The sequence below is a fragment of the Schistocerca serialis genome, chromosome 4, assembly GCF_023864345.2.
Source record: "Schistocerca serialis cubense isolate TAMUIC-IGC-003099 chromosome 4, iqSchSeri2.2, whole genome shotgun sequence".
NCBI lineage: Eukaryota > Metazoa > Arthropoda > Insecta > Orthoptera > Acrididae > Schistocerca > Schistocerca serialis.
The window spans coordinates 420,573,479-420,588,466 of NC_064641.1; the positions used below are offsets into that span (position 1 = coordinate 420,573,479).

General features: G+C 41.9%; 1 protein-coding gene across 1 annotated transcript in view; it reads right to left on the reverse strand.

Annotated features, from left to right (window-relative positions):
* The window catches only part of LOC126474503 (translation initiation factor IF-2-like), a 476,968-nt gene that overhangs the window by 105,420 nt on the left and 356,560 nt on the right, over nucleotides 1-14,988 (reverse strand). The window lies entirely within an intron of this gene.

Consider the following 14,988-nt stretch of genomic DNA (forward strand, 5'->3'; position numbering starts at 1 on the left):
GGGTTTGCCATCTGGTGTGACTAAAGAGATTTGTAAACGAACACACCGCCGTTTGGCTGTATTGTTGTTTGTTTAAGTACGACCCATGTTTCGGCCTTTTAAGCCATTTCCAAGTGACTGTTTATGTCATTAACATATATTGCAGAACATCATGCTTGCTTTATCACAAACTTAGTCACTCGAAAATGGCATAAAATTATTGTGTGACTGTTGCTCAGCAACATAAAAAACCGTTTACTGACTAAAGAGCATTTGAAAGAGAGAATCCATGGACGTCGACTAAAGTGAAATCTGGGAGTGAGTTACGTAAACGTTTCAACGAGTCAGAGATTTAAAATATGAGGCAGCATATTCCGTTACAAAAGAGACAATTGTTTTTTGCTTTTTAATGCGTATCAATGGAAATATTACCTGTCTCTGTGGTTTGAAGAAAAATGAAATGTTCTATATTTTTATTGAATCATGAAAGTAGATCTGTGAGCTTATGTAGACGAAAAAGGGTTTTCGTTTTAAGATTTGAATAAGGAAATAGCACTGAGAACTGATAAAAGTTTCGAGATATTGTAAATAAGAAATTTATGGTAATTCGTTGGATACTGGAACACAGTGCAACTTTAGTTTTTCTCATATCCAGATTGTAGCCTGCTACATTTTTTAAAGAAGTCGATTACAGCTTTAATGTCAAGGAGATTAATTACGGGAGTTTGCTGTTGATGTAAGTAATTTTTTTCATATCGCTCCACATTATACATATGTGGAGGCGGGGGGGGGGGGCAGGGGGGCTATTATGACTTTTTCCAAAGGGTGTCGAAGCTCCACGCCGTATACTCAAGAAAGTGAAAATACAACAACCATTTCAAGAGATTTCATTGCAAGAATGATTTATATTCAGTGCCGGTACATACGCGGTAACTTCGGTCTCCGAGCCTGTAATGAGGGTAAGGGAATAACAATCCTCAGATTTTTGTGTATGTAATCTGCATGGGGTCAGTGATTTTCTCTGCCTCGTGATGACTGGGTGTTGTGTGACGTCCTTAGGTTAGTTAGGTTTGAGTAGTTCTAGGGGACTGATGACCACAGATGTTAAGTCCCATAGCGCTCAGCGCCATTTTTGTAATCTGCAGACTGTTCCGCCACCGTTGATCATAATTTCACCGAACATTTCATTACTAACATCAAGCTCACCGTATTTTCTTCCGAATACAGGCTGTTGATCTGGTATCCTGGCGACCTGACATTTAAATATTTCCTACCCTTTATATATTTAGCTTCACGGACGAAGTCCGATAAACATGACTTTTGTTCTGGAACAACTTGAGTACCGGGTTCACCTTTTCCTTGATGTATCTCATACCATTTAACACTGCAAATTTGGAACAGAACAAATGTCGCGGAATCTGGCCAATGCACGTGAAATGTTGACTTTGTAGCTGAGTTTAAACAAAACGACAATCGCGTAACCTGGAATCTGACACTCTTTCCTGTATAAAGCAACACTTCAACTATACGCAAGCCAGTAGTAGTTCCAGCAGTTCCTAGGCATGTCAGCTGGCGGTGGTGCTACAGCCCAGGGCAGGGATGAGAAAAACCGACCGCTGAAAACCGATACCGCTATTTTTCGGTATTTGTTTGGTCTCGATTATAACGGGTATCTTTATTTTTTACTAATAACCAGATATAAAACCGATGTATCAGTTTGTGGTACTAGTAGTGCTAAGATTTTTAGTTTTTAAATAAAGTCTTTATTTTAAAAGCGAGTTTGGTATGAAATTCCGTAGCTTTTGAACGATTCACACCGTCTTTGAAAGATATCAATGAAAAGACACAACTTACGGATCAACACATTAGAACACAAGTATCTATGAACAGACTGGACAATAAATATTGGCCAACGGATTAATTCATTATTGACACTGTAACTACTGTCACGTAATTGCTTTGCCTACTATCTAACTGGTTCATCTAAACTTTCTGAAAGAGAATTTTGGCTCCCTCAAGAAAAAATCAATTGTATTCCAATTCCCTTTACGAGGTACATCTTCAACAAGAAAACGAGCTTTCCTTTCGAAATAATTAAACGAAAAGAATGCTACAAATTTTATACAAAAGTTTATTATTTTTCTGTCATTTCTATGAAGTTAAAGGAAAAAGGAAGCTATAGCAACAGTAATAAATTACAAATCAGCAATTCACTTATAGTTTACAATATAAATAGAAAGTAGTATATCTGCTGCCTGTATCAACGTAGTGCCCTTTATCTGCTTGTAGCCCTCGGAAATAAACACGAAAATGAGTCCTCCAACGACAGTTTCCACCCTTTAGCACCGACTATTTGCAATTCCTAAATAGTGTTATAATCATCCAATACCACAAGATTTTTTAGCAGATATTTAAAAAATTGGTATCAGTAGGAGAATACGTGTGTGTTTTTTTTGTAATTTCAACCCCTCATTACTTTTCAACAAAAGGAGAGAATGGTAATAGACTAACTTTTCCTTTATTTATCTATTTTGTTTGATATTTTTATAGAATATATCTTGGAACGGATAACACGAAAGTGCGAAGAAGTTTTAGAATTTTTCGATCTTTGTTCGGTGTCCACGTGTATTGCTGAAATACGAGCAATAAACAACCAAGAATCTGTTAATTCAGAAACTAGTTATTCTGAGCTGTTTAACAGTGAGGTTAAACTGGAGATCAAAAAGAACATTTCTTTCAGTGATAACTGCCACCCCTACAGCCGTAACAGCTAACATTGGTTAGCTTACTCCTTACGGCTCTGACAGTGGACATCGCAGCAAAGAGCAATCACTATAGTCTTCCGCAAGTGTCGTAATTAAAAGAAGACTAAGTATTTTCATTGCAGTTGCACTCCTCGTCTCAATATAACGACCATATAGTTGCATTATTTATTGTTCCAGCATTTTCCTTCATCAGATCTTTCTCTGCTATCACCCAACCCTAACGTTTCGAAATATTCGTATTTGTTTATTCGAAACCTTAAAATTCATCTGCTTCAAAAAATTTCCCATATTTTTAATGTCAGTCGTTGGAATAAGAGCGAAATGTCCTCATCCTCCACGCCAATTCACACACCACGTACGATAATGATTGTTGATTGCCGAAAGAGGACGGCAGTCGACTTACCGTGTGCGTCAAAACATTTTTCGAAACAATTTAAAAGAATCCGATCGTACAGTGTATACAATATTGTCTAACGACAGGAAAGAAGTTTGATAGTGACGAATTCAGAAGCAAAGCCACACCACAAGGAGATGATTACGAAGGAAAACCGAATGACTAAGGTCCGGCACTCTAGATACAGTTAAAATACTTTTACCATGTTACTTTTTCATTCGCGGAAGATGCCTTGGAAGAACGAATGTCGGAATTCCGCCGACCCTATACGCTTGAGTTATTTTCCTTATCATGGAATTACTAAAGCCCGTATTCTCAGGCTCTATCAGGTTGTAAAACATGCATGAATTCATGCATTATAACTTCAGTAGACATGCACACTGAGGCAGCAAAACAAAAGTATACGGAATTAAAATTCAGTTCTTCTGAACCAATACACAACAACCAATATCCCCCAATTTTGTTGACTGTGGGACATGCTAGGTACCAGGACCCTTTTATATTTAAATTTATTTTCCACAATGTTCCTAAAAAATAAAAATATCAAATTACTGCAACATTCTAAAAGTGATAAGTCTCTAAACGTTTTACAGAGCCAGCTTCCTTGTATTGCTGGTAGAGGGGAAGGCGCTCTCGGGCTTTCGAAAGCTGACGGGTGGTGCGGGGAGAATCAGTTTCCGCCACTTCGTGCAGTGCTAAAGACATACGTTTCGTGTCGATCATGCGCTACAGTAGAAATGTCAGAAGGGACCCTGAAGTAACAAAGTAACGTGAAAGCGCGTAATGAGGAAGGTTCTGCTCAAATATTTTACTCTTCGAAGTAATGAATATGAAATTAAATTAAGCCTGTGGGAACAGTTACGAATACCGTTAGATAACGAAGACAATTGGTAGCCATGCAGTCCACATACTTCCACGATCGAAACAATGGCACCTGAGCCTACCACAATGGTTACAAACTACACAGATATTTTTCTGTTTGCAATTATTCCCGAATTCTTTCGTCAGAAATATTTGATATGATAATGTGGTTTCCTTATTGCAAAGCTTAGCAACATACTAGAGGATGTTGTCGAGGATCGATCTCAACTTTTCGAATATCAAATCTGCGATATATCGACCCATACAACCAACCTAAGTCGAAACAAGGTCCCGGAAGAAGACAACATTCCATTAGAACTACTAATAGCCTTGCCAGAGGCAGCCATGACAAAACTCTATCATCTGGTGAGCAAGATCTATGCGACAGGCGAAATACCCGCAGACTTCAAGAATAATATAATAATTCCAATCCCAAAGAAAGCAGGTGTCGAAAGATGCGAAAATTACCGAACTATCAGTTTAATAAGTTACGGCTGCAAAATACTAACACCAATTCCTTACAAACGGATAGAAAAACTGGTAGAAGCCGACGTCGGGGAAGATCAGTTTGGATTCCGTAGAAATGTTGGAACACGTGAGGCAGTACTGACCCTACGACTTATTTTAAAAAATAGGTTAAAGAAAGGCAAACCTACGTTTCTAGCATTTGTAGACTTAGAGAAAGCTTTTGACAATGTTGACTGGCATACTCTTTCAAATTCTGAAGGTCGCAGGGGTAAAATACAGGTACTGAAAGGCTATTTGTAATTTGTACAGAAACCTGATGGCAGGGGTATGAAAGGGAGGCAGTGGCTGGGAAGGGAGTGCGACTTGGTTGTAGCCTATCCCCGATGTTATTCAATCTCTGTATTGAGCAAGCAGTAATGGAAACTAAAGAAAAACTTGGAGTAGGAATAAAAATCCACGGAGAAGAAATATAAACTCTGAGGTTTTGCCAATGACATTGTAATTCTGTCAGAGACAGCAAAGGACCTGGAAGAGGAGTTCAACGGAATGGACAGTGTCCTGAAAGGAGGATACAACATGAACATCAACAAAAGCAAAACGAGGATAATGGAATGTAGTCGAATTAAATCAGGTGATGCTGAGGGAATTGGGATAGGAAATGAGACACCTAAAGTAGTAGATGAGTTTTGCTATTTGAGAAGCAAAATAACTGATGATGGTCGAAGTAGAGAGGATATAAAATGTAGACTGGCGATGGCAAGGAAAGCGTTTCTGAAGAAGAGAAATTTGTTAACATCGAGTATAGCTTTAATAGTCAGGAAGTCTATTCTCAAAGCATTTGTATGGAGTGTAGCCATGTATGGAAGTGAAACATGGACCATAAACAGTTTGGACAAGAAGAGAATAGAAACTTTCGAACTACAGAGGAAAGCTGAAGATTAGATGGGTAGATCACATAACTAATGAGGAGGTATTGAATATAATTGGGGAAAAGTGAAATTTGTGGCACAACTTGACTAGAAGAAGGGATCGGTTGGTAGGACACGTTCGGAGGCATCAAGCGATCACCAGTTTAGTATTGGAGGGCAGCGTGGAGGCTAAAAATCGCAGAGGGAGACGAAGAGATGAATACACTAAGCAAATTCAGAAGGATGTTGGTTGCAGTAGGTACTGGGAGATGACGAAGCCTGCACAGGATAGAGTAGCACGGAGAGCTGCATCAAATCAGTCTGTGAACTGAAGACGACAACAGCAACAACATTGTCTACAAACCATTGCCTCACATATGCTTCTTTGATGGCGTGGTGCATTGTCATGTTGATGCGAACAATCCTCTCCGAACTGTTCCTCTACTGTACACAGTGCTGTAAAATGTCTTCATATCCTTCCACATTTAGCGTTTTCTTACGTGCAATAAGGGGATCACACTCTAACCACAGAAAACACCCCCTTAACACACCACCATCTCCTTCGTACTTCTCTGTTGGCACTCCATACGTTGGCAGGTAACGTTACAAGCATTCGCCAAACCGAACAGCTTCCTTCGGATTGTCACGGGTACAGCGTCATTCATCACTCCAAATCACTCGTTCGCAGTCACCCACTACCCAGGTGGCGTCGCTCAGTATTGACTACAGAAATGTGGGGCTGCTCGACCCCCAAAGCAAGCAGTGCTGCATTTAATTTAAATGGTAAAAAAGTAATACAGTTCACAGATTAAAACATGAAAATAGGGACCAAAATCTGAAACCAGACGGTGGTTGAATATGCAACATATGGAAAAATTAAGTTGAACGAATGTGGTGTAATTGAACGAATCAGAGAAATTGATCTCTCAAAACAAAACCAGCATACCGACTCTAGAATACGTATATTGTAAGGTCTGAAGCAACTCAAGTCAAGTGGTGTTGTGGACATTTAATGGCAAAAATTCTAAATATGACGAAGAAGTAGAAAATGACGACTCTACATTGCGAATTCGGACAGTAACGGCCAATAGGAACTGGCAAGAACACGTAGTGGATGTGTGACGTTAGACACAAAGCACAGTTGCAGGCGCGAAACTATCTGCTGAACGTGCTGGGCTGCAGCCGTGCCGCAGATACTGACTTATCGCGTTGAGTGACTCACTGCGGCCGGCCGGCCTGTCTGCACTGCACCACGCGGGTAGCCGCCCGCTTCTGCATTCCTACCAGCCGCTGCACGTTTCCTGGCATTCAGATAGAAAATCTCTCTCTCTCTCTCTCTCTCTCTCTCTCTCTCTCTCTCTCTCTCTCTTTTTCACACACACACACACACACACACACACACACACACTACCTTTATCATTGCTCTTAGTGAATGAGTCTTAAGGTAAAGTGTTTAGTGTCAGGAACGCGCTGTCTCCTGAAAATCGAGTTGCATGGGATGGGCTCAAACAGCAAACTGATTGCATCTGTGAAGTTTCTACGAGTAGGATGGCTACTTTCCACTTAATTTGCAGCCCTTTTCCCTTCACGAAGCAGATGCTAGTTTTCTCCTGGGATGGTGCTCTGGACAAGTCAAGTAATCTCCGTATAGCTGTGAGCTGTTGGCACTGTCTGAAGGGGCCGAAATCCATTTAGCTCGCATTCAAATGAATAGTTACAAGGTACAGGTGTTGACCGTCAACATGATGCGTGCATATGAACATATATCGAGGTCGATTTTATTTTCTATTGTTCTTTATTTTCCCTCTCTTTGTTTAATCTTCATCCCTCCATTCTCTCTGACGGCAAGGCGCTGCTTGTTCTCAGCGTGACTACACATTTTATCGGGTGCTTTAGTGCTTTAAAAGTAGTTACGTCCGTGTTGTCGACTCTGATATCATATGTCACGTCCTGACAATGATACTGACCGCGTAAGGAAGTCAAACCTTTGAATTAATGTTCTGGGTGACTACAATGCAACATCTGCCTGGAGAGAAGCACGTACAACAATAACAGCTACTACTACTACTACCACCACCACCACCACCACCACCACCACCACCACCACCATTCACAACGTCTGTATTACATTTATTTTGTGAAAAGTACCCCCACCCCCACCCTATCACCCGCCTCCAAATTTCGTAGTCAACAACAGCACCCCTTCTCAAATAAACGATGTGCGCCGTTGACTAGATGACAAATTACCGCGAAACCTACTTTCTTTTAACTAGCTTTGGAAGTGTATTTTCGTGCTTTAATAATTGTAATCAATATTTTCTCCACTTCCTGGCTGCCAATTCAGTGAAATATTGTGTGGTAGTACGTCATTGATAACAGCGCAGTATAACACTTCCTAGGCGACATTTGTATGATCGTGGCCTAAGAAAGGTGTATAATCAGTAATATTCCCTGTCCCAAAGCTGTATGTTTCCCGAGCAGCAGATAAAAAAATTTGAACATTCCAATAGACGGACGGAGGGGTCGTGCGGTTCTAGGCGCTACAGTCTGGAACCGAGCGACCGCTACGGTCGCAGGTTCGAATCCTGCCTCGGGCATGGATGTGTGTGATGTCCTTAGGTTCGTTAGGTTTAATTAGTTCTAAGTTCTAGGCGACTGATGACCTCAGAAGTTAAGTCGCATAGTGCTCAGAGCCATTTGAACCATTTGAACCAACATTCCAATAAAATCTTGGCCTTTTTAAAAACTTAATAAAAATTTTCTTTTTAAAATAGTTGTTTCAATTTTTCTTCACTTTAACTGCGACGAAGTCAATGAGAAGCTAAGCCAGTAATTTGCAGTATGATCGAAGGTTAAATACTTCGAGTGAGTTCCGTGTCTCAGCATATTTTAGAGAACAACGCTGTCATCTTAACACGGGTACTGCTTAACGAATGTTATCTGATGAACGCATGAAGGGAAGTACTAATGTTATTCAAACTTCTCTCGTAGTATCGCTAGGCGGGAGGGTACAGAGAATGTGTACCATTGGGATGGAAGCGCAACTTAAGGACCCTTGCACTAGCTGAATGATGTGGACAATGTTTCTCACACCGGCTGAAAACTTACCATTATAGGCAAACTTCAGCGAAACGTGGAAGGACCGTTAGGGCGTGTGTTTACTTCTGGTTTCGATATCTCCTCCCGTCCTCCCCCAAATTCCTGTATGCCGCGCGGGGTAGCCGCACGATCATGGGCGCCTTGACGCGGTCCGTGCGGTTTCGAGTCCTCCCTCGGGCAAGGGTGTGTGTGTTGTCCACAGCGTAAGTTATTTTAAGTTAGGTTAAGTAGTGTGTAGGTTTAGGGACCGATGACCTCAGCAGTTTGGTCCCATAAGACCTTACCACAAATTTCCATAAATTTACCTGTACACTTCTAACCTTCAGCACCCCTCTCGAGTCTCTTATTGAAGCCTTCGTAAACCTTTACCTGCCCTACAACGCAGAGAAAACTACGAGGGCAGTTCAATAAGTAATGCAACACATTTTTTTCTGAAACAGGGGTTGTTTTATTCAGCATTGAAATACACCAGGTTATTCCCCAATCTCTTAGCTACACAACACTATTTTTCAACGTAATCTCCATTCAATGCTACGGCCTTACGCCACCTTGAAATGAGGGCCTGTATGCCTGCACGATACCATTCCATTGGTCGATGTCGGAGCCAACGTCGTACTGCATCAATAACTTCATCATCCGCGTAGTGCCTCCCACGGATTGCGTCCTTCATTGGGCCAAACATATGGAAATCCGACGGTGCGAGATCGGGGCTGTAGGGTGCATGAGGAAGAACAGTCCACTGAAGTTTTGTGAGCTCCTCTCGGGTGCGAAGACTTGTGTGAGGTCTTGCGTTGTCTTGAAGAAGGAGAAGTTCGTTCAAATTTTTGTGCCTACGAACACGCTGAAGTCGTTTCTTCAATTTCTGAAGAGTAGCACAATACACTTCAGAGTTGATCGTTTGACCATGGGGAAGGACATCGAACAGAATAACCCCTTCAGCGTCCCAGAAGACTGTAACCATGACTTTACCGGCTGAGGGTATGGCTTTAAACTTTTTCTTGGTAGGGGAGTGGGTGTGGCGCCACTCCATTGATTGCCGTTTTGTTTCAGGTTCGAAGTGATGAACCCATGTTTCATCGCCTGTAACAATCTTTGACAAAAAATTGTCACCCTCAGCCACATGACGAGCAAGCAATTCCGCAGAGATGGTTCTCCTTTGCTCTTTATGGTGTTCGGTTAGACAACGAGGGACCCAGCAGGAACAAACCTTTGAATATCCCAACTGGTGAACAATTGTGACAGCACTACCAACAGAGATGTCAAGTTGACCACTGAGTTGTTTGATGGTGATCCGTCGATCATCTCGAACGAGTGTGTTCGCACGCTCCGCCATTGCAGGAGTCACAGCTGTGCACGGCCGGCCCGCACACGGGAGATCAGACAGTCTTGCTTGACCTTGCGGCGATGATGACACACGCTTTGCCCAACGACTCACCGTGCTTTTGTCCACTGCCAGATCACCGTAGACATTCTGCAAGCGCCTATGAATATCTGAGATGCCCTGGTTTTCCGCCAAAAGAAACTCGATCACTGCTCGTTGTTTGCAACACACATCCGTTACAGACGCCATTTTAACAGCTCCGTACAGCGCTGCCACCTGTCGGAAGTCAATGAAACTATACGAGACGAAGCGGGAATGTTTGAAAATATTCCACAAGAAATTTCCGGTTTTTTCAACCAAAATTGGCCGAGAAAAAAAATGTGTTGCATTACTTATTGAACTGCCCTCGTAAAAGGGGCAACTACATGAGGAAGACGACGTGCAGAACGCATGTCATTTTGGGCGCACCTCTCACATTTTGGTGAACACAGGTCCGCAACAGACAGTTGCATCAACAACAATGACGTTGATCGGTAAAGTAAGGAAATCGAGATGTTTAAAGCAGTCACTTTTTATGTCGTGTTAAATCTATGATCGTGTCAAGTTACGCATCATGCTGGTATTTATTGTTATCTGCTCAAAAATTAGGCGCTGCCACTATGGCACAAGGACTCTCATCGATCTTTTTTAGTTTAATAACACTATTGTATTTATTTGTTTCTATCAGAAGTTATACTTTCAGATCCTATGTTTTCGTAATCAGTTTCCGTGGTACGGAAGCCATATGTATTCGTTTTAGCATTTATTTTTTCTACTGTACAAACGCTGAAATCATGCACTTAAGATCGAATCCTCTGGCCCCCTTTGATGGACTTCGTTTACTAATTATTTTCATTCCAGCTGGCAACCCCAACGAGTACTTCCAAGTCCGTTTCTCGGTATTCTTGTACACTCAAGGAATCGTCTTAATACGAGGTGCATTCAAGTTCTAAGGCCTCCGATTTTTTTTCTCCAGACTGGAAAGAGATAGAAACATGCGCATTGTTTTAAAATGAGGCCGCGTTCATTGTCAATACGTCCCATAGATGGCAGCACCGTACGGCAGATGGAATTTTACCGCCAGCGGCGAGAATGAGAACTGTTTTAAATACTTAAAATGGCGACGTTTTCCTTACTTGAACAGCGTGCAATCATTCGTTTTCTGAATTTGCGTGGTGTGAAACCAATTGAAATTCATCGACAGTTGAAGGAGACATGTGGTGATGGAGTTATGGATGTGTCTAAAGTGTGTTCGTGGGTGCGACAGTTTAATGAAGGCAGAACATCGTGTGACGACAAACCGAAACAACCTCGGGCTCGCACAAGCCGGTCTGACGGCATGATCGAGAAAGTGGAGAGAATTGTTTTGGGGGGATCGCCGAATGCCTGTTGAACAAATCGCCTCCAGAGTTGGCATTTCTGTGGGTTCTGCACACACAATCCTACATGACGACCTGAAAATGCGAAAAGTGTCAGCCAGGTGGGTGCCACGAATGCTGACGGACGACCACATGGCTGCCTGTGTGGCATGTTGCCAAGCAATGTTGACGCGCAACGACAGCATGAATGGGACTTTCTTTTCGTCGGTTGTGACAATGGATGAGACGTGGATGCCATTTTTCAATCCAGAAACAAAGCGCCAGTCAGATCAATGGAAGCACACAGATTCACCGTGACCAAAAAGATTTCGGGTAACCGCCAGTGCTGAAAAAACGATGGTGTCCATGTTCTGGGACAGCGAGGGCGTAATCCTTACCCATTGCGTTCCAAAGGGCACTACGGTAACAGGTGCATCCTACGAAAATGTTTTGAAGAACAAATTCGTTCCTGCACTGCAACAAAAACGTCCGGGAAGGGCTGTGCGTGTGCTGTTTCACCAAGACAACACACCCGCACATCGAGCTAACGTTACACAACAGTTTCTTCGTGATAACAACTTTGAAGTGATTCCTCATGCTCCCTACTCACCTGACCTGGCTCCTAGTGACTTTTGGCTTTTTCCAACAATGAAAGACACTCTCCGTGGCCGCACATTCACCAGCCGTGCTGCTATTGCCTCAGCGAATTTCCAGTGGTCAAAACAGACTCCTAAAGAAGCCTTCGCCGCTGCCATGGAATCATGGCGTCAGCGTTGTGAAAAATGTGTACGTCTGCAGGGCGATTACGTCGAGAAGTAACGCCAGTTTCATCGATTTCGGGTGTGTAGTTAATTAGAAAAAAAAATCGGAGGCCTTAGAACTTGAATGCACCTCGTACAGTCGCAAGGGAAGAATTTGCAAAGGAAACTTTATAGCCTTTCAAGAAGTTAAATAAGCTGAAGTACAGTATGTGCTGAACTTAATATTCGGATTTAGGGAATCCCAATGAGCAGTTATCCAGTCCCGTGCAGAATGTGATTTTGTTGGCCCGCTACAGAACACCCTTGCACTGTTTGCTCGCGCCAGTAGTAGCAGTGACGAAGCAATCGTGGTACCCACTGGGGGGGGGGGGGGGGGGGGGGGTAAAACCTGGTGCTCTCTCCGCGGGGAAAGCGCGCTGGCGCAGCACCAGCAGGTTCTGCAGAGATGCGCCGGCCAGACAATGGTTTCGAAGCCCTCTGTCAGATTGTGCCCTTGTTAATTCTACTGCACAGTTCTCTCAAGATTTTCCAGTACTGGCTTAGCTAAGTCCTGTCACAGTCTGTAGGTTCAACTGAAAATGTTTAGTCTCAATAGCACTACGTCCTAGCCAATGTGAAATAAGGCGAAACGACCATCGATATTGTTCAGATGACTCTATGCTGTTCAGTTTGGAAGAGTACTCTTAATAGGAACGCTTAGCGTGTAGCCAAGTGATGCAATTAACAATGCATGATTAAATTTGTACGTGGTTTAGGAATATAAAGAATGCGAACTCTAGTACAAAGAGGTACCACCACTTGCAGCAACTATGACTCTAATCCGGCTAGGAGCAGAGACGAACTGAGAATGACAGGTACGGGAACGTCATTCCACGCTGCCTGAGCTCTGGTCCAGAGTTCACCAGTCGCAGTGGCTCGCGAGTAGCAGCCAACGAGTTTCTTGCCAGCCCATCACCAGGTGCAATGTTACATATTTTTTGATAAAGACGCAAGGTTGAACTTTTATGCCTCATTGAATGGTCCTTAAGGGACATGAATATAATAATATCAATCAATATTCCTGCATATGGATTGGCACGTAACTATTTCTGTATAAGGTTTGCGAGAATCCGCAGTTACCTTGAGTAAACAACAAAAAACTATTGATTTTGGTTGTTCTCATAGAAAAGCAAATTCTTGGACAAATAAATATCTGTATCCCATTGATGCTATATCATCTTTGTTCCATCTGAGGAATGACGCGATTCTAGATTTTCTTCTTCTTCTTCTTGTGGCATCGGCAAGATATGGATGTTATTTGCAATTAATAATGGTACCATTATATTTCACACTATTTCTCAGTTCGTAAAACGACAAATCTCTCAGTTCTTTTGTTTTAATTCGAATATGCAATTAATGTCTGCCCTTCGAGAAGATACAATAAACAGCCAGTCAGTTGTAAAATGGAAGGTTTATTCAAGCCCCTTGACCACGGTATGAGGATGTACTCAACAGAATTGGGGAGAAAAGAACTTTAAGGTACAGCGTCCCTAAAAGTAGGGATCGGTTGGTAGGACAGGCATAAATGGATCACAGTTTTAGTACCGGAGGGAAGTGGAGGCTTCGGGGGTAAAAATCGCAGAGGCAGGCCAAGAGATAAAGAGACGAATGTACTAAGCAGATTCAGAGGAATGTAGGTTGCAACAGTTACTCGCAGATGAAGAGGCTTGCACAAGGTAGAGTAGCATGGAGAGCTGCATCAAACCAGTAGACCACAACAACATATACATAAAAGCAATAGTGACTCATTACGGATGCAAAAATTCTTCAAACTTACTATGTTGTAGCGGAGGTACGTCAAGCTTAGTTGAAAAACGTAGCAAAATATAAAATTTCACGTTCATAGTATTAAAAATTTGCGCAAAAACTGGTATATCACCAACGTAAAGCTCATGCATGTTAAAACGATGACTTTAAAAACCGTATCACATTTAGCTATGAACTTATGTAAAATTAACAAATTGGCAACCCAGAATAAGTTACCTTCAAGAGAGGTATATCGTGGTAAAATCGAATTATGTAAACTGTGTGACAGTGTAAATAATATAGACTGCATAACACCTGGAGAATGGAGGAAGAGGTAGGAGGGAGGGGAAGATGGTAAAAACGTGTGTGACTGATAAATACAACTTATCTTCGAGATTGTGAACATCAAAACATGAAGAAAGACATCATCGTAACGAAGGATATGAGCTGTTTTTTTAATATCAATATTTTAATTTTTAACGTTTGAAGGATGTTCAGCATAGTAACGTTCATTCAGTAATTCGCACTCTGCTCGCCGGAAGCTTTCCTTGGCCCAGACGCCCCGTATGCGACGCTAGAACCTGAGCTGTACATCGGTGGGGTACTACTCAGTGATGGCGACGACCATGTTGTGCAAGTTTATTATATTATGGACGTTAAATTTTATATTTTACTGACGTCTTTCGGCTAATTTTCAATGTACGTCGGCTATAGCATGTAACCCAGTAAGTTTGAGTAACTTTTGTGTCATTAATGAGGTACGCTTAGCATGTATTGACCGATAACCTATTTAGGATGTCACTCCTTTCCTTATAAAGAAGATGTTTTTGTAAACGTTGAAACCGTGGTGGAAGGGTTTAAATAAACCTTCCTTTTTGCAACCGACTGGCTGGTTATTATTTCCTTCATGAAGATTTCGCCTTACAGCTGTTGCTCCAGCCATTTACAAAATTTTGTCATTTATGACCGTTTAATTTAAACTTTGAAGCGACTTGGTTTGGTGACGCAACGATCGAGCACCTTAAGCACTCTATTGTTAGTTATTTTATTATTCCTCAAAAGTAGAACCTGCACCTTTATTCGAAGTCCAATTAACTTCTAACAAACTAATTTCTTTTGTATGAACATTAACTACATACACGGTCATTTGTCACTGAGCGCGCCATTAATCAACGACGACATTTCGCTTGAATTTCATTTTCATCCATTCCATTGGAATCATTGAATACAACTGCATTTAAAGTATACAC